General features: G+C 34.1%; 1 pseudogene; it reads right to left on the minus strand.

Moving 5' to 3' along the window:
- The window catches only part of LOC149558084 (disease resistance protein Roq1-like), a 203,141-nt pseudogene extending 181,915 nt beyond the window's left edge, over window positions 1–21,226 (minus strand).
- Window positions 21,227–21,751: the final 525 nt, after the last annotated feature.

The raw sequence follows: 21,751 nt of genomic DNA on the forward strand, positions 1-21,751 counted from the left end.
GCCCTAGATAGAGAATGTCTCTTCTAGGAAGGATCTTGAGGGGAGCACTCCATAGAAGTTGGAGAAGTAACCAAGGGTCTAAGGATCCTCAAGAGGGTTATCAATTCTAATATGGATACATCTTTACGGTTGGGTTAGAATAGAGGGTAGAATAGTGATATATATTTTATTATTGTATAAATTCTAATTTTATTTTTGTAGGTATTATTGTCCTTGCTAGTGGGGACATTACATCTGAGATGAACCTTTGTTAAGTTATGTATTAAATAAATCATAAGATCATTACCAATTCTTTGTAAATTATTATTCATCGAATCAATTCATACCATTTATTAATAAGGGAATGAAGATGAGCTTTTAATGATATGATAAAGTTATATATAATTTTAACCTTGCTTAGAATTATAATCTCATTCCATTATTACAAAAGCTTATAAATTTTTGAATTAATCATGATATATTTACTAAATAACATTATGATATATAAATTCATAAAATAATAAAAAAGAAACAAAAAAAATTAAATCATTAAATAATATAACAAATGAAATACATAATGCCTTTACAAATAAGTGAACGCCATGAGACACTTCACTCATGGGGATCCCAAGCATATACTTAAGCACTATAAGGGTAAAAGTGAAAAGTTGTGTCACCTTTCAGGATGACTTATCAAAATAACTGAATTTGAGTATTTCTATCCAAAAATATTTTTTTCTCAAACATATGATATAGATAAATTCATTCTACCTAAGTTATATATGGTCTCACACTTTTCCAAATTTAAATGTCTATTAAATGCATTTTTTATACTAGTTTTTAACCAATTACTAAAGAAATAATATTATTTCAGAAAAATGGCATTTCAATATCTCTTATTATTTTTTATGATATTTTTTTATTAAAATAAAAAACCATTTGATAGAACTCAAAGTCAAGAATATTCTCATATAGATTTTATCATGTTTTAAATAGGTATAGTGTATTGTAATTAAAAGGTTCTGTACAAGTGCATATTTTAAAACTTGAAAAAATGTAGATTTTTAGAGAGAAAAAAATATTAAATCATATCAAAAAAATTAAAAATATATATATGACATCTAGAGGAGAGAGTCCTCTTTCGGGATTTGTATAATTTATCTTTTGGTTAAAATAGATTTGTTTTTAAAAATGTGGTGGGAGATGCAAACTATCAATTTGGGGTGAGTTGAAATTTGAATCACTATAAAAGAGAAAATATAGGTCTAAAGTCAACTTTTATTGTTGATTGTTCTAATTATACGTGTTATCTATAACATAGTCTAAGTTCAAATAGAAACACATTTATTTCCATATAGTTTTGTTGTGGGAGCTAAACTCCTACTTTTCAATGTTTTTCAGCAACTAAAAAATGATCAATAAAAATTAGGAAAATATATCATTTCTTATATCAAATAATTATTAAAAATTTCAATCCTAAACTTCAACAATTTCTACACATTTCATTAATTTACTTCATTTTCAAATTCTATAAAATAATACCAATTTTATATCCTTGAAGGTGAACAATTATACTTTTATTAGCCTTTTCCTTTACCAAAGGGTGAGACAGATCTATGCTTTTACCCATAAGGATAATGAAAGGAGGGTAGATTCAGAACATAAAAACAAGAGCAAATGTATGGTCTAAGCACACAACCAATACAAACCAAACAACCCACCCATGATCAAGGAAACAACCTAAAATTAGAAATTGAGCTAGTTCACCATTGGTTGAAGGTAATCTAGAGGAACAAAGCGCTAGTCACATCCAATTGGGCCAACATGAGAACTGGAGCACAATATATAGAGTTTGTGCCCACCCACCTATGCCTATTAAGGTATTAATGATTTCAAAAAGAAGGACATTGATTTGTGAATAAATTACCAAGGCAAGAGTATTATATGTAAATAGGATAATTTATCATGGTAGCATAAATATCCATTTATTTTTATTCTAATTTAAAATACAAGAAAACAATAATTGTTTATTAAGATCAAGAGAGTCAGGTGGGAAGATAGGGATCTCATTTTGAGTTCAAGAGAATCTCACTCAGAAGAGAGTGATCTTGAACATGGTTAGAAGGCCAGAATATTCTATTGATGTTAACATATGCATATGTGTCAAGGGCCCTAGATAGAGAATGCCTCTTCTATGAAGGATCTTGAAGGGAGCACTCCATAGAAGATAGAGAAGTAACCAGGGGTCTAAGGATCCTCAAGAGGGTTACCGATTCCCACTACGAAGACATATTTAAGATGGGGTTAGAATAGAGGGTAGAATACTTAAAATATATTTTATTATTGTATAAATTCTAATATATTTTTGCAGGTATTATTGTCCTTTCTAGTGGGAACATTATAGCTGAAATGAGCCTTGGTTAAGTTATGTATTAAATAAATCATAAGATCGCATTACCAATTCTTTGTAAATTGTTATTCATTGAATCAATTTATACCATTTATTAATAAAAGAATGAAGATGAACTTTTAATGATATGATGAAATTATACATAGCGTTAACCTTTCTTATAATTATAAAGTCAATCCATTATTACAAAAGCTTATCAATTTATGAATTAATCATTACATATTTACTAAAGAATATTATGATACATAAATTTATAAAATAATAAAAAGAAACAAACAAAATAAAATTACTCAATAACATAATAAATGAGATCCATAATACCTTTACAAATAGGCGGGTACCATGAGACATGTCACTTGTGGGGGTCCCAAGCATATACTTAAGCATAGTAAGGATGAAGGGAGGGTAGATTCGGAACATAAAAACAAGAGCAGGCATATGGTCTAAGCACACAATTAGTACAAGCCAAACAACCCACCCATGATCAATAACACAGCCTACAATTAGAAATCAAGTCAATTCACCATTGGACAAAGGTAATCCTGAGGAACAAAGTACCAATCACATCCAACCAAGCCAATAGGAGAACTGGAGTATAGTATACAAAGTTTGAGCCCACCCATCTGTACCTATTAAGGTATTAATGATTTTGAAATGAAGGACATTGATTTGTGAATAAAGTACCAAGGCAAGTTTATTTTATTTAAAAAGGATATTTTGTCATGGTAGCATAAATATCCATTTATTTATTTTCTTATTTAAAATACAAGGAAAGAATAATTATTTAAATTAAGATCAAGAGAGTCCAGTGGGAAGATAGTGATCTCATTTTGAGTTCAAGAGAGTCCCACTTGGAAGAGAGTGATCTTAAACATGGTTACAAAGCCAAAATATTATGTTGATGTTAACTATGCATATGTGTCAAGGGCCCTAGATAGAGAATGCCTCTTCCATGAAGGATCTTGGAGGGAGCACTCCATAGAAGATGAAGAAGTAACTGAGGGTCTCAGGATCCTTAAGGGGGTTATTGATTCTTGATATGGAGACATCTTTAAGATTGGGTTAGAATAGAGGGTAGAATAGTGAAATATATTTTATTATTGTATAGATTCTAAAATTATTTTTGCAGGTATTATTGTCCTTCCTAATGGAGACATCTGAAATGAGCCTTGGTTAAGTTATGTATTAAGTAAATCATAAGATCTCGTTACCAATTCTTTGTAAATTATTATTCATCGAATCAATTGATGCCATTTATTAATAAAAGAATGAAGATGAGATTTTGATGATATGATGAAATTATACATAGCGTAACCTTTCTTATAATTATAATGCCATTCCATTATTATAAAATCTTATAAATTTACAAATTAATCATGACATATTTACTAAATAACCTTGCGATATATAAGTTCATAAAATAATAATAAGAAAAATACAAAACAAAAATCACTAAAAAACATAACAAATGAAATACATAATTCCTTTACAAATAGGTAGGTACAATGAGACACATCACTCAAGGGGATCTCGAGCATATATTTAAGCGAAGTAAAACATAAAAATAAGAGTAGGTGTATGGTTTGAGCACGCAATATGTACATACCAAACAACCCACCCACGATCAAACAAACAGCTTGCAATTAGAAATCAAGCCAGTTCACCATTGGTCAAGGGTAATCCAGAGGAACAAAGTAGTAGTCACATTTAATTAGGCTGACAAAAGTACTAGAGCACAGTATACAGAGTTTGAGCCCACCCATCTGCGCCTATTAAGGTATTAATAATTTCAAAAGGAAGGACATTGATTTGTGAATAAATTACCAAGGCAAGGGTATTATATGTAAATAGGATAATTTGGCATGGCAACATAAATATCCATTTATTTTTATTCTTATTTAAGATACAAGGAAAAGATAATTATTTATTAAGATCAAGAGAGTCTAATGGGAAGAGAGTGATCTCATTTTGAGTTCAAGAGAGTCCCACTCAGAAGAGAGTGATCTTAAACATGGTTACAAGGCCTAGATATTCTGTTGATGTTAACATATGCTTATGCATCAAGGACCCTAGATAGAGAATGCCTCTTCTAGGAAGGATCTTGAAGGGAGCACTCCATATAAGATGAATAAGTAAACTGGGGTTATAAGGATCCTCGAGTGGGGGCAAAACAATTTGTAAGAAAGTACAAGATACTCTTCAAAAGGTGAAAATCTTGCAACCATTACAGTAACCACTAGATTAGGTTTTGTGAGGGAGTATAAGTGTCTAATTAGTATAGCTATGTTTGATAATGGGTCATATTTGTAATGCCAAATTAGTTCGACTAAATCTTATTTTAAATATTTTTCTTTTACCTTTATGTCTCTATTAGATATTAGAATCTTACTCTGAGAAAGTTTCATACATATAGTAGCAACTATATGACATACACAAAATATTTTGAAGATGATATAACTATAGAGGTTGGTCATTTTACAGTCCCATTTTTATTGTTTTACTAATTTTTGATCCTACATTCTACAAATACTAGTTGTGCTAGTTCTCACCAGTTAAGCAAAGGGGAAAACACCTATTTATATATATATATATATATATATATATTGGTGATTTTTAAAAGTTAGTTATTAGTGTGCATTGTAGGAACACTTTGAGTGTAATAATTTTTCTTTTTCATTGGTTGAGCATCCTTAATAAAATTCATTGTGATTATTCTCCCTTTTTCAAGTCCATACAGGTTGTTCTGAAAGAAATAGGTGTAACATGTAAGACTTTACTTTGAAGTTATGCAGGAGGTCGAGCTAAAAATATGTAATTCAATTGATGTACTCTCTATTAAGTCTTGATTTAGTAGTCATACTTGTGTAGATTTTATTTTTTATTATATTTTATTTGCTTTGTCAATTTTTTTAAAAACAACTCAGCATTTATAAGAGAATTAATGACCCCAACTTTACAAACAAAAAAGAGTTATAATTCAAAACCAAATTGTGTCATCTATCTCAACATATGCCTATTAATTCTCTTTGTCTCCACAAAATGATGAAAACAAGTGGTGAGAATTCATCTTATGTTCCTTTCTAAATTTTCTCTGTAAATTCATTCTAGTTGCAAAATACATTAGTCTTAAAAATAGACTTCCATGGTGCTATTTAGATGTTTTTTTAATTTAGTACAAGTGTTTTGACAATACTAAGCATATCCTCAACTTTTAGACAAGGAGCATTTATAGAAACATATTGAGGGCCTACATGTTTATTAAAGATGTACAAACTTTGACATTTTTGGGTTTGAAGAATGCAAATTGCATGTGATATATATTTGTGACACTAGTTTCAATTCCATTAATGAGAATGACAACAATTTCAGTTGTGTTTCTTCTTTGGTGGGTCTAGATCTTTCCAACACTAGAAGAAGTATAAGAAAATGAAACGGTTGTTCTGTCATTGTCCAAAAATGTCAAAAAATCATACAAGGAAAATGATGTTGCATGGGAGACTAGGATGAGCCTATGTACATGTATCAAATTTTGGGCCTTGAGCTATAAGTTATAAAGTATAGAAAATTGTTTCAAGGGAAACATAATGCTTCCATACAATGTCAAGAAACATTAGAAATATAGAGATAAAAAAAGGGTTTCAAAAGTTTTGAAGCTAAAAATATCAATTAAATGAGTCAAATATAGATAACCTAGTGATCCACAATGAATGTTTATGTGTTAAATAAAGAGGAACATAGACATTGAAAGTAGCATAAGTAACCATAAATGAAAATAGGAAAAGAGGAAAGAAACCAAAAAAATAGAAGAGAAAAAGTAGATTAGAAACAAACATGATTACTATCTCATGCATATCTCAATGCTCATTAGTTCCCAACTCAAGGAACATTTCATATAATAGAAATGTCTAGTGTAGGATCACCCAAGCAATACATGCACATACGCATGCAATATTTGATTTTGTTTAGAATTTATCTATTCATATTTTCAATTTTCATGTTTTTCATAACTCTAAAAGTGAGACAAAGTAATGTCATTTTATAGGGAAAATGTAATTAACAAGTGTAGATCCATATCCTATAGTCTTCTTTATTAAATTATTTGCAAATAGGGATGCAAAAATAGATCAATTATCCTTGGTGTAATTCCAAATTTGAAAAAAAAATTTATTTTCATTTTTAAATAGACAAAAAAATGAATGCAAAGAGACAAGGATCCACATAGAGGTGAAGGGGTATGTGTTGAAAAGGGAAAGTTTCATAGGCCAAATGAGAGATGAGGATTGCACAGGGATAGAAAAATAATAGTATTAATTGATGGAGACATTCAGGAGAGGGGAGAGATGCAAAAAAAGATTATAGGAAAAAAGCCAACATAGTGAGTGCAGGAGGATACTTGCCAAAAACAAGGGAAATTAAAAGAAAATACATTCTAGTAACCAAATATAGAGAAAGAACAAAAATTTCATTATGGAAAGCAAATGAGTGGGCATCAAAAGGAATCAATTACTACACATAGACAATATAAAGATTACAGGGAATTTGATAGAGGCAACATTGTAGCAACAAGATGGAGGAGTTAAAGGTCAATAAAAGTAATAGATAAATGTAAACATTATTTAAGATCTAATAGAGGTTTATTAAAATAATTAATTTAGAATGCAAGTATACTTTGTTAGAGTATATATGATATACTAGATGTTTTTGAAGTATTAGATAGCAGCCAAAAAGATAGGGGTTGTCCCTGAGGTACAAAGAGGGTTGAAGAGTCAGCTGGAGGTTACCTCCCAATCATCTAACTGATACCAACTTTAAAGTTCAAAAAAAAGAAATGTCCATAGATAAATTATTAGTACTATCAGTTCTTAAATTATTGGTATTATCAGCCACTTTATTTACAAATTGCTTCTATTAGTCTCATTAATTGACATAAGCATAAAAACTAAAACCTCATAGGCTTTCAAGTTCATAGATATAAGCATAATAACAACTAAAATAAACACCAGATCTAGGGCTAGCTACCCATGGTTGTCTTCCTTCTTTTCCTTAGGCGTATCGTTATCTGCTTCCTCCCCCTCCACCTTGACTATTTTTTTAAGGATGGTCTTCAGCTAGTCCTCCACCAGAAACCCATAAATGGATTGGGTTGTCTTGCTCACTTTTCCCAGATCCTTCTCCTCTTGATTCACCTGCAAAAGGTAAAGGGTGGTGGTCACTCAATGCATAACCATGGTGAGAAATTCAACCAAACTTTGAAATCTCTAGTAGATACCAAGTTGATCACCTATCAGGTCCCTCATAGACTGCTCAAACCTTTCTAATCTTTTCTTACTATGGCTCTATCTGTGGCTATGCTTGCCTTTCTTGCCCCCCCCTTTTGGGGGTTTCTTTCCTAGGGTATGTGATATCTTCCCCTACACTTCTAGCCAGGGTATCATCGAGGGTGTCAAAGATATGGGAGGGGTTAAGAGGGCTGGGGACAAGCTTGGTGTCTTGAGGCAGTCTCTTCTTTTTTGTAGGTTTGACATCACTTTTGGAAGAATCAGAGTTGGAATCATGCTTGGGGGAAACTTAAATTTTTCCAACTAGAGACACTTATTGGTTCTCCTGGCACTCTACTTACCCTTCCTAGTATTCAAATTTGACTCAATGAGGCTAATTTTAACCTCAAGGCTAGGGGTTTTCTTAAATTTGTTGTGGTTAGAACCAGGACTAGGGTCCAAAGATACTTGGGGAGTGATAAAAGCCAAAGGGTTAACTAGGATCGGTGGGTTTTGGGCAAGATGTTGGATATATATTTTGTTCATGATCCCTTGATGGATAAGGTAGAAAGTTTTACCCTCATCATGTATCCTCCTAGCCTTACAAATACAATTTCTTCTAGCAAATGTAACAAAAGAAATGGAAAGGAGATGTAGCCTAGATTCCTGAAGTGATTTAGAGTAAGGAAGTGGTAATGATAGAGGACCTAGAAGTGATCCTCAAGGGTGATATACCGCATAATTACATAGCATATGACATCCCAAGGTTTAGGAAGGGCTTCCCATGAAAACCCATAGCGCATTTGCATCCACTCCTCCTTGAATTTGAAATTTTTTCATAGAGTGGTTTCATCATTAACCTATCAATTCTTTCCTTCCATAGTAAATTCTCTAATCCTTGCAATGGTTTCCTCCAAGATTTCAAATCCCATACCATTGAGAGTCACCTTTTTGTCCTTCCAAAACTGAAAGAACTACATATCGAGACATTCTCGCCATGTTTCACCATACCCTCCATGTATGGTAAGATGCCACCCTCCTACAAGTAAACCATTATCACCTCATTGTTACAAATACATTCCTCCACACCCACTTGTTCAATGCGATCACTAGTACCCATGCCCTCTCCCAGTTCATCAACCAACTCTTCATAATTTTCTAACATAGCCTTGTTGCAGGTTTGGCAATTATCAAATATAAAATGAAATGCCTCAATGATTAAAATGAAAAGGAATTATATAACCATCATAAGTCCACAAGGTTTCCCAAAAAATAAAAAACCACCCTTTGCGGCATGTGTCAATGGTCTCTTTTCATCCTTAAATGGTCGTTGCTAGCTATAGTTAGTGTGGGAATTTAATAAGTTTTCTTTTTTATCATTAACTAACCGTTCTCTACATCTCACCAAATCCACCCTCTGGGTCCTTTTTTGGTAGTTTTCAAAACTCACGGCAATCAAAACATTAATACAAATCATCATACAATCTTGCCAAATGATACCTTTATGGAATGCCTTCTCACACCCATGCAAAGAATTGAAGGTCTTCCACATGTTGTGATGCTTCATATGGAAATATTGAAAGTACACTCCCTTTTCATCACAAGTTGAGTTGATGATGGAAATAATCTAATGTCCTCCCATTCAACTAATTGCATAACATTATGGCCAAATTTAGCCAACTCATCCGCCATGCCATTCCCTTTACAATATGTATGAGCCACGTGGATCTCATGGTAATCTCCCATCAATCTTTGGATTTCATCAATTATAACTTTAATCAACTAGTTGCTTTGGCCCTCTCTTTTAGCATCCTTAATAGTTAACATAGAGTCCCCCTCAATGACAAGCTTATTGAATCCATGAGCTCTCGTAATTCACAACCCCCATAGAAGTGCTAGGGCTTCCGCTTCATTGTTTGAGCCTCCTCCATAATATCTAGTATAGGTGACCACAAGATTTCCCATGTTGTTACAAAAGACACCTCCCACTGCAGTACTGCCCATCATGGCCAAACCATCAAAATTTAGCTTGATCCAAGACTCGAGGGGGGCGAGTGCCACACCATCTTATTTCTAGCCATGACTTTGGATTTGTCAAATTGTGCCATAATTGAGCCAACATTTGAAGCTGATACCCATTTCATATCAAGTGTACCAAAGGGGTTCGGAGGTCCTTCCAATGCTAGATCCTACTGCATTCTTTTAGAAACATGATAATCTACTATGCCACCCCAAAGCTAGTAGTGGCATGTTCCCTAAAAATCCTATTGTTCCTCTCCTTCTATATTTTCCATCAAACATATGGGGGGAGAATTGACCATAAGTTTTTGAGGTAAGGGTGGGCAGATAGACTATCCCAGTGAAAAAATTGCTTCAACTCACTATCCATACACCACTGGACCTCTCATAAGGCAAGGACTTCCCTTCAAACATCTATGGCAAAAGGGCAGTGGATAAGAAAGTGTGGAATATATTTAGCATCTTGGAGACATGAAATGAAGTTGTTAGTGAGTTGACACCCTCTACACTAGAGCTTATTGATAGTGAGGATAAACCCATGCAAAGTCATCCACCAAAAGAAGTTTATCTTTGGTAGGATCCAAGGGTGCCAGTCTTTTTGCCAATCAGCCTAGGCCACCTCCCCATCAAAAAAACATAGATAAGAAGACTTAACTATGAACTCACCCGAGGGTGTGAGTTTCCACACTAAGTAGTCCTCAACCAAGGTGAGGGGAATCTTATAGTTCTGGAGAAGGTCTTACAACTCCAAAGAAAATCCCAACTCCATGGGCTCAAGGTTTTGGAAAGTAATCCATTGTCTATCAGGGTGATAAAGTTTTGAGTTCAAGATCTATACAATCTCCTATACTTCTTGTGCAGAGGTAAGAACTTAGTATGCCTAAGGGGGTTACCTTGAATCCATTTATCTTCCCAAAATCAATAGAATTACCATTCCTCATGATCTAGCGACACCCCATCTTCAGGATCTTTTGATTGTTAACCACATTTTTTCAGATCTTGGAACCCTGGGGGAGAGCATGTGCCCAAGGGAATTGATGAAGAGACAATCCTCTGAGATATTTAGTCGTCACAATGTTACACCAACAACCATAAGAGTTCACCAATTTCCAGCCAATTTTAGTAAAGAAAGCCTTATTCAAGTGTCATATTCTCCTTATATTCAATCCTCCAAGAGCTTTCAGATGACATACTTTCTCCTAGCTAACCAAACTCATTCTAAACTTCTCTTCAGTGCTGAAACATAAGAAATTACACTGGACTTTTTCAAGAATGTCTCTAAATCTACCCAAGATTTTGAAAATGGAGAGTAAATACACAGGGATGCCCTACACGGAGGTAGAGAGAAGCTAGAGTTTCCTAGTATTACTCAAGATTTATCCTTTCCAACCTGCTAGCTTTTATTGAAAGTGTTCAACCAGGCCATTCCAATATTGATTAGGGACTTTCTATATTGTAAGCAAGAGACCAAGATAAGTGTCTAGGAGAGATGCCTCCTGGTAACCAAGAATACTTGTTACCTTTTCTCTCAAATTGGTAATGATGTTAAAGAAATAAACTTTGGTTTTCTAGTAATTTATGCATTAAGCATAGACCATTGCATACTGATTCAGGGTGTCTTTCCATCCTCTCTGGCTTCATGGATGGAGGAGATGTCAAATAAGAAAGTATCATCCACAAACTATTGAATAATTTGTGGGGGGCATTGGGAGGTAGGTTTAATGCCCTTAATTCTGTCAGAGTTAGTAAAACAATCTAAATTTCTATTTAAAAGTTTCACCACAATAATAAAAGGGTATGGAGATAGGGGGTCACCCTCATGAAAACCTTGGGAGGAAGAGAAGAAATCACCAGGGGCTCCATTAATATATTAGATGTTAAGTAGAGTGCCTCTATTTTTTTAGCTTTGAGTTTGAATTTTAAAGTTGTAGGTTTGAGGAAAGGGTGTTATTTATCTTATAGTGATTTATTAATTTAATCCTCTTCATAGGCTAATAAAAAAAATTGCATTGTAAATTTTTTTTAAATAATTTATATGATTTTAAATAATTCACTTTCATTCATATTTAGAATTTCCTGTTATTCAAATTATATCCTCCTAATTCTTGCACTTTCTTTTGGTGGAAGCACTTGTTATTATTTGCAATAACGTTATTTTGCACATCTTTCGACATCAAAATTCATCAAATATATATATATACAAAACGAGACAATAGAATGATAGGTGTGAATACAAAAGTTAGTGAGAGATGGATGATTATCTCTAGAACACATCCAAAATGAATGCAACCCTACAAATTTCTGTGATGATAGAATAATGAAAATGTGTAATTAGAAGCAATAGTGGGTTAGAAACTTCAAGATGAGTTTGAAATGTAATTAATTTACTTGTAATAATTATCTAAAATTATTTAGAACCAATTGTGTTTCAATATATATAAATTTAGGATTCTCACTTCATATTCATGATAATAATTGTGAAAAGAAAAGAAAAATGATATAAAATATTATTTCATCAAACATTTTAAAAAGTAATGGAATAAAAAATAATTGTTAATTGCATTTAAAGACTTTAACAATATTATGTAGGAATAGTCAAATTCTAGTAATGTGCAAATATTTTATAAAATTATGAACAAAATAATATTTTATAATATAAACCCTCACAAAATTAATATTACTTTCTAATTTTTATTTTTTATAAATTTATAAGATTGAAACAATAAAAAAATTTGAACTGAATCAAAATTTTAAAAACTTAAAATACAAAAAGCTTACTAATAAAATTAAATATTAATTAAAGCACTTCAATTATAAAAATTTTAATTGTATATAAACTCATTTATGATTAAGCAAAATCTAAGAATTTTACAATGTAATAAAAATTAAATATTATTCAAAAACAGTTACAATTGGAAAATTAAATCCCATGAAAAAATCCGTGTTAGAAACGCTGCAACAATTCCATCAAAAAAAGAAAAAGAAAAATTAAAGCGAAGAAAACTGCTGAGACGTGGAGGATGATAGACATTATTGTTCAAAATACTCCAATTCTAAATCTTTTTACGCGTTCCCAAAATGTGATCCGAGAAAGGACCGATAGTTAGGAAGTCGTAGAGGAACAATGATACCATCCGAGGATATCATGTCTGAGACCCCCCTCGCGTACATTATCTCGCTACCCTCCTCATCTTCGATGACTCTGCATATTCGAGTTGACCCGCTGCGAAGACACTTGTACTTCTCTGACCCCTTCAATGCTTCCTCTGCATCTGCTGCGTGGCAAACAATGCATACATTGTACTTCTTCTCCACCAACCTTCCTAATTCGTCGCTTCTGCAAAATATAAGATTCAACCTTGTCACGGAACAAGAAATTTTAATCAATTGAATAGAAATATATATCTTATCCTTCCGAAGTTCTGAAAAAGAGCCAATGTTCCCAAAAATTAGATGCACCTACGAATGATCTTTTACCTTGAAGTCTCTAAGCTGGGCAAGCTTGAAAACCCTATCATGAAACCTTTGTATGTCTCCCCAACATACATTGGATTCACGGATGCACAATGTCTTCAGATTTCCCAACTTGCCCACCGCGCAAGGCAAGCTTTGTAAACCTGAACAATCTTCCATGGACAAAAACCGGAGATTTACCAAGTTGCCTACTGTATTGGGAAGATTTCTTAGCCCTGTACATCCTAGCAAATCAAGAGCTTTTAGTTGAATTAAATCACCCATCCTTGTCGGAAGGCTTCTTAGACCTGTACAGTATTGTAACTTCAACTTTTTCAGCTGCGTCAAGTTGCCCAGAGTATCAGGAAGGCTTGTTAAATTGGTACAGCCCCGTAAATATAACTCCTGCAATTGTGACAAATTACCAAATGCGTCTGGAATTGTGACAAATTCCCACCGTGCTCAAAGGGATATGGTGACACACGTTTACTGTGAGTACCCTGTATACAGACGGGATTGCCAGGGATATCAATTCGCACAGCCTGCTAATTTACCTCAATTGGCTGCCTCCATGGACTGGCCTTAGCAACATGCTGATTACGCAGACCCTGCAGATTACTCTCATCCTCCAAATTGATATTCTTTGGAACTATTTGCCCACCCTGTGAAATGGCTCTAAAACCCTGCGGATGGAGTTCTTCAACCTGCGAAACTGCTCTCTCTATGTGAGGTTGCTCCCGTAAATTTACAGGATGCTGATCTGTGCTCCCAGCGTGGTCCAAATTAATTCCAAACTCCTGCGTAGAAGAGTATGGACGCCCCATTCTGTTGCACTGATTGGAATGTTCAAACTTATTAAAAAAATAACTGTCCTGCGGTGGGTGAGAACTCATATGCTTTGGTGTAAGAAAACCACAATCAGCACAGTAAGGTTGGGAGGAATCACCATTGTTGTGATCTGCTGGGAACAGAATGTTATCTCTTGTATTGTGAACTTGAGCAAATTGCCATTCATTGCTCATGGATGACTGAGGTGAATTTTCAGACCGTGTTGTAGTATCAAATTGCCTATTCTAAGTATTTGTACCATTGTTTAGCATATCGCATAGAGGAATGAATTCTCTATTAGGAGTCTCATCTTTAGAATGAGGAAATACCTTTTCATTAAAGACGACATCTCTACTCCTAATGATTTTCTTATTAGTTAAACTCCAAAGCCTGAAGCCAAACTGATCTTCTCGTATCCAACAAAAATGCAAGGCTCGGATTTGGGATCCAGCTTGCTTCTCTTTTCTTTGGGCACATGTGTGAAACCCTGACAACCAAAAACTTTAAAATGAGAGTAAGAAATTCTTCTACCTTGCCATTCCTCTTCCGGAATTCCAAAGTTCAACCCTGAAGAGGGACTTCGATTAATGAGATATACGGCTGTATTACATGCCTCAGCCCAGAATTCTTTTCCCAATCCTGCATTTGAAAGCATACACCGAGCTTTCTCGATTATTATCCTGTTGAGTCTTTCTGCTGCCCCATTTTCTTGAGGAGTGTAGGGTACAACTTTCAGCCTACGAGTACCATTATCTGCACAATAATTGTCGAACTGCAATGAACAAAACTCACCTTCATTATCTGTTTTTAAACATTTGACCTTATGGCCCCTTTGGTTTTCAACAAGAGCTTTGAAAACTTTAAACTTAGAAAAAACTTTAGATTTATTTGCCATCATATATATCCATACTTTCCTAGTACAATCATCAAGGAAAGTAACAAAATATTTTGCACCTCCTAAAGAGCTTACCTCAACCGGACCAAAGACATCCGAGTGTACAAGTTCCAATGTTTTTTTTTTGAGATTATGTCCATCTTTCAAGAAGCTGACCCTCTTTTGCTTTCCGTAAAGGCAATGTTCACAAAATTCCAAATTTGCTGATTCGAGACCCAGTAGTTGATCCCTTTTGAGCATTATCTCAAGGCCCTTTTTGATCATATGGCCTAATCTTTGATGCCAAAGTGCTACATTGCTGCCCATGATTGTCATAGCAACCCCTATTTCAGTAGGCTTCTCAAGAAGATAAAGATTACCAACTTTGTTTCTCTTGGCAATTATTCTCGAACCCTTGGTAACTTTCTAAGTATTCTGATATAAGAATGGATAATATCCTCATGCAAAGAGCTGACTGGCAGAAATCAGATTTCGCTTTAATTTGGGAACATGGTGAACATCTTTTAACAACAATTTCCCTCCATCTTCCAGCTGTAAAAAAATGTCACCTTTGCCAACTATTTCGTAGGATTTGTTGTCTCCAAGAAATACCTCTCCAAATTGACCTTCATGGTAGTTTGTGAAACAATCCATACATGAAGTAGCATGAAAAGAAGCTCCAAAATCTATCACCCAAGAATCTGATTTTGAGTCACTTGTAGAGAGAATTAAAGTGCTTTCATCTTTCTCATAGGCTATATTTGCTTCCATATTTCTGACATTTTCTTGTGCTTTCTTGTAACAATTTCTCTTTGTGTGGCCAGGCTTACCACAAAACCAGCATTCTCCATTCTTGCATCTTGACCTTGAACGATTGGGTGACTTTGATCTTCGCTGGTTGTAATTATTATTTCCTCTATGATGGCTTCTTCCTCTTCTCTCAATGCTGACCATAGTAAGAGCATCACCAGATGAGGAATCTTTGTTACTCATTTTCATGTCTTCACTTAATAAAGTGGCAAAAACTTCATTGTAGGCCAACTTTGACTTTGTAGAGTTTGAAGTACTTACAGCTATAACTACAGGATCCCAACTGTCAGGTAAAGAACATAACAAGATGATGGCTTTGGATTCGTCATCTTGAGTCATACCAACCGAGCTTGTTTGACATAGTAGGGTATTCAAATCATTTATATGATTGGACATCGCAGTCCCTTCCTTCATTTTTAGTTTGTAGATTTTATTCATAATGAAGATTTTGTTTGCAGCCAATGTCGTTTGATACATATTCTAAAGTTTGTCCCAAACTTCTTTCGTCGACTTCTCATTTGATACATTGAACAAGACATTTTTCGCTAGCGAGAGAAAAATGGATGCCATTGCCTTCTCATCCATCTTTTCCCAATCTTCATCAGTCATTGTAGATGGTTTCTTAGACTTTCTTTCGATTGCGAGAGCCAAGTCTTGCTTAACTAGCAAGGAGTGCATTTGCACTTTCCACAAGCTATAATTCTTGCCTGTAAATTTCTCTATTTTCAAATCCTCCATCTTTTTGAAAAATTCAACACCGATTTCCCAATCTGCACACCTCGTGCTCTAATACCAATTGAAAGGATTTAAACAGAGAAATACAATAGATGCAATAAGAAGAAATACACAACACCAGATTTATCCTAGTTCACCACAATAGTGGCTATGTCCAGACTGCAAAGTATTAGATTAATATGTAAAAAGATTATTTCAAAATGAGCAGGAGCAGCATATAAAAAGGGCTCCAATAATATTACAAATGAAGAGTCTTTGAAAACCAAGAGACTCACTTATTGGAGGGAAGAATGATGTGACTGTTAGCCTTCACAATATCAACACTAGAAGTGTTGTGAGAGCTACCCAATCATTCAAATAAAAGCATTGGAGATTGACCAAGCTCTCAACTATTTTTGGGATTCTCGTTAAGGCTTGCACACTACTCTACACTTAAGATCCTGACTTGCAACCAACTGACATCTATCTGGAATATGTTTCTTAATCTCAGCCATGCAAATGTACCATTTAAGTCATAATGTTTAACTTTTAGCCATAACAAATTCGGAACTAAGTTTCCAATGTTGCCCACTACTTTTGGATTTTGCAGAAGTAGGTAGCGTAGGGAAGGCATGCTATGCAAGCTATGGGGCCCTCTTCCACTCTCTCCTATTAAAACAAGCATATTCACAGCCTCTAATCTGGCTCTGTTCAAAGCATCCATCGGAAGCCACAATCTGCTATTGTTATCAAGCTGCTTTTGAATTCCTCTTCCAATTCCCCACAAAAGGTCATCCATTTCAAGGACATAATCAGGGCCACTCTTCTTTATAGCTATAAGCATTTTCAACGTAAGATTTTGTAGGGTTGTTTGAACTCTATTTGGGTGTAAAACTTCCCAGAAGATGACAACGAGCTTTTTCCTTTCACTAGCAAAGCAACAAGCAATATCCAAAAATATTTCCTTCTCAACATGACTAAGTCCATCATAACTGATTCGAAGGACACTGGATATTTCTTGATTTTCCCCAATGCTATGGAGAGCTTCTTCCCAACATTGGATGTCTTCTCGCTCTTTCTTGTCAAACAAATGTGCTCCAATAACTTGTAATGAAAGAGGATCACCTCGACATGCTCTTGCAATTTCTAGAGAAAGATGTTGATAGGGGATCTCTGGGACGGCCCTTGAGAAAGCGTGGTAGCTAAACAATTCAAGCACTTCATCATCCCCGAGCCCACTCATTTGAAGAACTAAATCAACTTTAGCAAGATTGAGTATATGTCGGTCTCGGGATGTGATGGTGATCCTGCTACCCCGCCCAAACCAATTCCCATTGACAGGATCCAAGTGGTAGCCATCATTCACATCGTCTAAGATGATAAGGGCACGAACTCCTTGCAATCACTTTCTCATCAGAGCTTTACCCCCGTCAACACATGAAACTTCTCCCTGGTAAATTACTAGACTTCTTAGAATTTTCCGTTGCAAGTCTACAAGGGTAGCATTTCTCTTTGCATAACAATGAGCATCAAACCCAGTATAAATTGTATTGTAAATAGTTTTGGCCAGGGTAGTCTTACCCACTCCGCCGATACCAATGACCCCCACTTTCACTGTCCTGTGCCAAGAACTTAGATCCAAACTTTTGATTAGGTTATACATATTGGTTTGGAGTCCAACAAGATGCTCAGGGACATCTAGTAGAGTAATCTTCAAAGTATCCATCACGTCTTTCACAATTCCTTTTACTAGTCTTCCTTCGTACCTGCAAATCACCTTTCCTATATTCCACATTATTATTCGATTTACAAATTAAGGTACACTAAATTCTTAAAAGTAACTAGATGTAAGGTACATTAATTTCCAAAATTTAAGCTAGATGATAGTATTACAGAGTTTAAAATATTTTATAATTTTATGACAAAAAAGGAAAAGCTTAAGAGCTTCAACATATTTTATAATTTTACAATAGAAAAGGATAAACATAAAAGCTTCAATATTTTGAGATGATTACAACACAACATTGACCACTAAAGTAACAAATGTTTGGATGATAATTAGAGATTTGTAATGTACATCAACGACAATTATGCCATGTGAAGGGTGAATTTTTATTTTAAAACATTAGTGGCTACCATGTGAAGGGTGAATTAAAGCTGATGTACCTGGTAAGGAAGGAGTACTAAGAAAATGCAAATACTTTCACAGGTGTGTGCAGCTAGTCACTAATTAAATGTTGATCATTAACTCTTAGAACTACTCATTATTCTAAAGTCCTGACCAACACCAATATAAGTATATTAATCTATAAAAGAATATAAATGAGATCTTGATTCCAAATGTAAGATATGATAATGTTTGATGAAAATATTTATAATGAAATCAGGGTATGAACTAAATAGAAATCCTGACTCTAAATGTAACATATGTTTGAGGAAAGTTTCAGATTCATTGTTTTATACTTAATATTCAATAAGTAATACCTTTTAAATGTTTTATAAATTCATAGCAATGAACTAAATGGTCATCTCAACTCCAAAGTAAGTTCAACTCCAAATGTAACATATGATATTGAGAAAAATTTTAGATTCATGGTCTAATATTTAATATTCAACTATTAATGCCTTATTCTGAATTAGAACTACCTGTAATATTTTATAAACATTATGCAATATTCTTTTCTGCATTTTTTATTTTCTGGATAGATTGTGTTATAATTTTTGCATCAACATTTAGGATCACACTTTGATGGAGTGTGATCCATCATCAGAATGAGAGAGCTAAAAGAACCATATGGTAAGATTGCAGACCAAGTGTGGATAAAAGAGAAAGGACATCCTGCACTTGGTCTGCAATCTTACCATATGGTTCTTTTAGCTCTTTCATTGTGATTATGGATCACAGAGGGTGATCTGAAATGTTGATACAAAAATTATAAGACAATCTACCCGGAAAATATAGGAAATAATTCTAATGAATTGTGGAGAGCTCTACAATTGCATCATATGACAAATATGTAAATATATACATAAATGTGTATTTTATAAACCATGTTAAGAGAGGTGCTTTTACCACCAGATTAGACTGGTAGACTGGAAAACAGAGCAGCTAACAAAAATTGAGAATATTTGGTGTAAATGATTGAAGACACATCAATAAACCGTCGCAGTAACTGCATCCAAAATTAAGAAGATTTTGTAAAAAGTACAAAATTGGAAAGCTAGCAAATCAATCAAAGATTTAATTCACTGACTCGGATGGATCAAGGAATGATATGATTATTTACCATGAAGTAAATGAAACTGCGATTGGACAAATCGGAGGCAAATGCTAACTTTACCAAAGTGAAGAGATCCGAGGGTCAATAATTACCTAAACCAAGCTAGAGGATCTGAGGAGGAGCCATAATCTAGTGTAAGTATAATACATAAATTCTGTAAGGCCCCATTTGGTTGTTGGCATAGGAATAGAAAATTAGAATAGAAAAATAGAATGAGAATGGAAATGAAGAATGGGAATAGAAATAGGCAATTCCAATCATGTTTGGTGCACTTGGAATTCGACAGGGAATATGTTAATCTATTGTTTGGTTGTACAAAAATAGAATAGAAATAAGATTAAGTTTTGTATTTTTAAAAACATTTTTCTTAAAAAAAAATTTAATTTATTATTTTTTTAGTTAATTCATTTTCATTATCATTTTTTTAAACAAATAGATATAATTTTAAAAAATGTTATTAAAAATTTTTTTTTAAAAAAATTAACAAAAAAAATTCAAAAACTAAAAGTAAAAAAAATAAATTCAAAAAAAAAAATTCAGAAGAAAAAAAATTTTAAAAAAAATTTGAAAAAAAAAATTTAAAAATTAAAAATTAAAAAAAAAATAAAAAATATTTTTTAATGGAAAATCGGAATGGGAATGGAAATGGCCAATTCCAATAACAGATATTTTTTGGCATAGACATATGCTCATTTTAGGGGCAAAATTGGAATATGTCTTCCTATTCCCAATTCTGATTGAGCTTACCAAACAACGAATATAAAACATATTCTAATTTCGCTTTCCTATTCCACTCATATTCCAGCAACCAAACGGAGCCTAAGAGTTCTAAAACAGAGTATGTGGATGTGGAGAAAATTACAATATTGATACGACTATGTAACAATGAACATCCAGTTGAGTGGGCCTCGTACGGAATATAACTGCTTTTCTAGCCTACGATCTGATGTTTTGTCGAAAGACCCCTTCTAATAGCTGGTATATATCCTTCCCCGGTAAGATTCAACATTTCTTGCTCAACACAAAACAAGTCCTTCGCCATTCAACAGTAATAGCTCCCCTAACAGAAAGATCTCGTTTGGCTTTCGCCGCAAATTAGTGGAAATGAGTGGTGCAAAATTACTTACCCGAATTCTCCTGCCTTTGTCCAACCAGAAAGAGAAGAGATTTTATAGAGTGCATTCTTCCATTGCTCGATAGTTCCCTCATCCTGCCGATCCAAATGGCTGTAATGTTTCTTGAATGCATCTTCAAATGGACCTCCCTTTCTTTGAGGATAGCGAACATCACAGGGCTCCACATCATATAAGAGAGGAATGATGAATCCATTGCATCTCCACATCTGGGCCGCCTCCTTCAGACACCAAGTCGATTCTGCATAGTTCCTCGAAAATACGGATATGAATATATCGCTTGTGGCAATGGCCGATTCAAGGCTGGATTCGATTTCTTTGCGCTTGTCTAGCTCTTCGCTGTCGAGGAAAACCCTAAGTCCCGCTCCACAGAGAGCTTGGTAGAGATGGTCCACAAAAGTTGTTCTCACATCTTTTCCCCGAAAGCTGAGGAACACGTTATATTTGTTGGACACAGTCGGATGGGGTTAACGACAGAGAGTGGAGATTCCTAGAAAACATATGGACAAGAACTGCCGACTATAAACAATTCAAATGGATGAGAAACACCGCATTTGGAATTTTCCTGTGATAGTTTTCTTAGGAACCAAATAAAGTGAAACAAACGTGTTTGAATAGTTACGCGGTAGGCGTTCGCAACGAATTTTCTCCGAGTCTTTGACCCGCATCAGAGATTAGGCGTTGGCTATCTATCCCCACCGTTGGGGATGGATGGATGTCATACTCCATGCAATGTCATGTTGAGTACCTAATCCGGGTCAAATAAAAAATTTAATTAATACTTGTTTGTCTTATGCACTTGCTTTTCTTGTACTTTGTTTTTTTTTTTAACTCCTTTCACATTCCTACTTTGGATATTTTGATTTAGGTAATATGTTTAATAATTGTTTTTGTTAAAATAATAATAATTTTGTTAAAATATTATTATTAAAATTATGTTGATTTTTATTTTATATTTTTTTCATTAAATATTTAAGAATAATAATATATTT

This window comes from Cupressus sempervirens, chromosome 5, assembly GCF_028749045.1.
Source record: "Cupressus sempervirens isolate cs-2001-9-10 chromosome 5, ASM2874904v1, whole genome shotgun sequence".
Taxonomy (NCBI): Eukaryota; Viridiplantae; Streptophyta; class Pinopsida; order Cupressales; family Cupressaceae; genus Cupressus; species Cupressus sempervirens.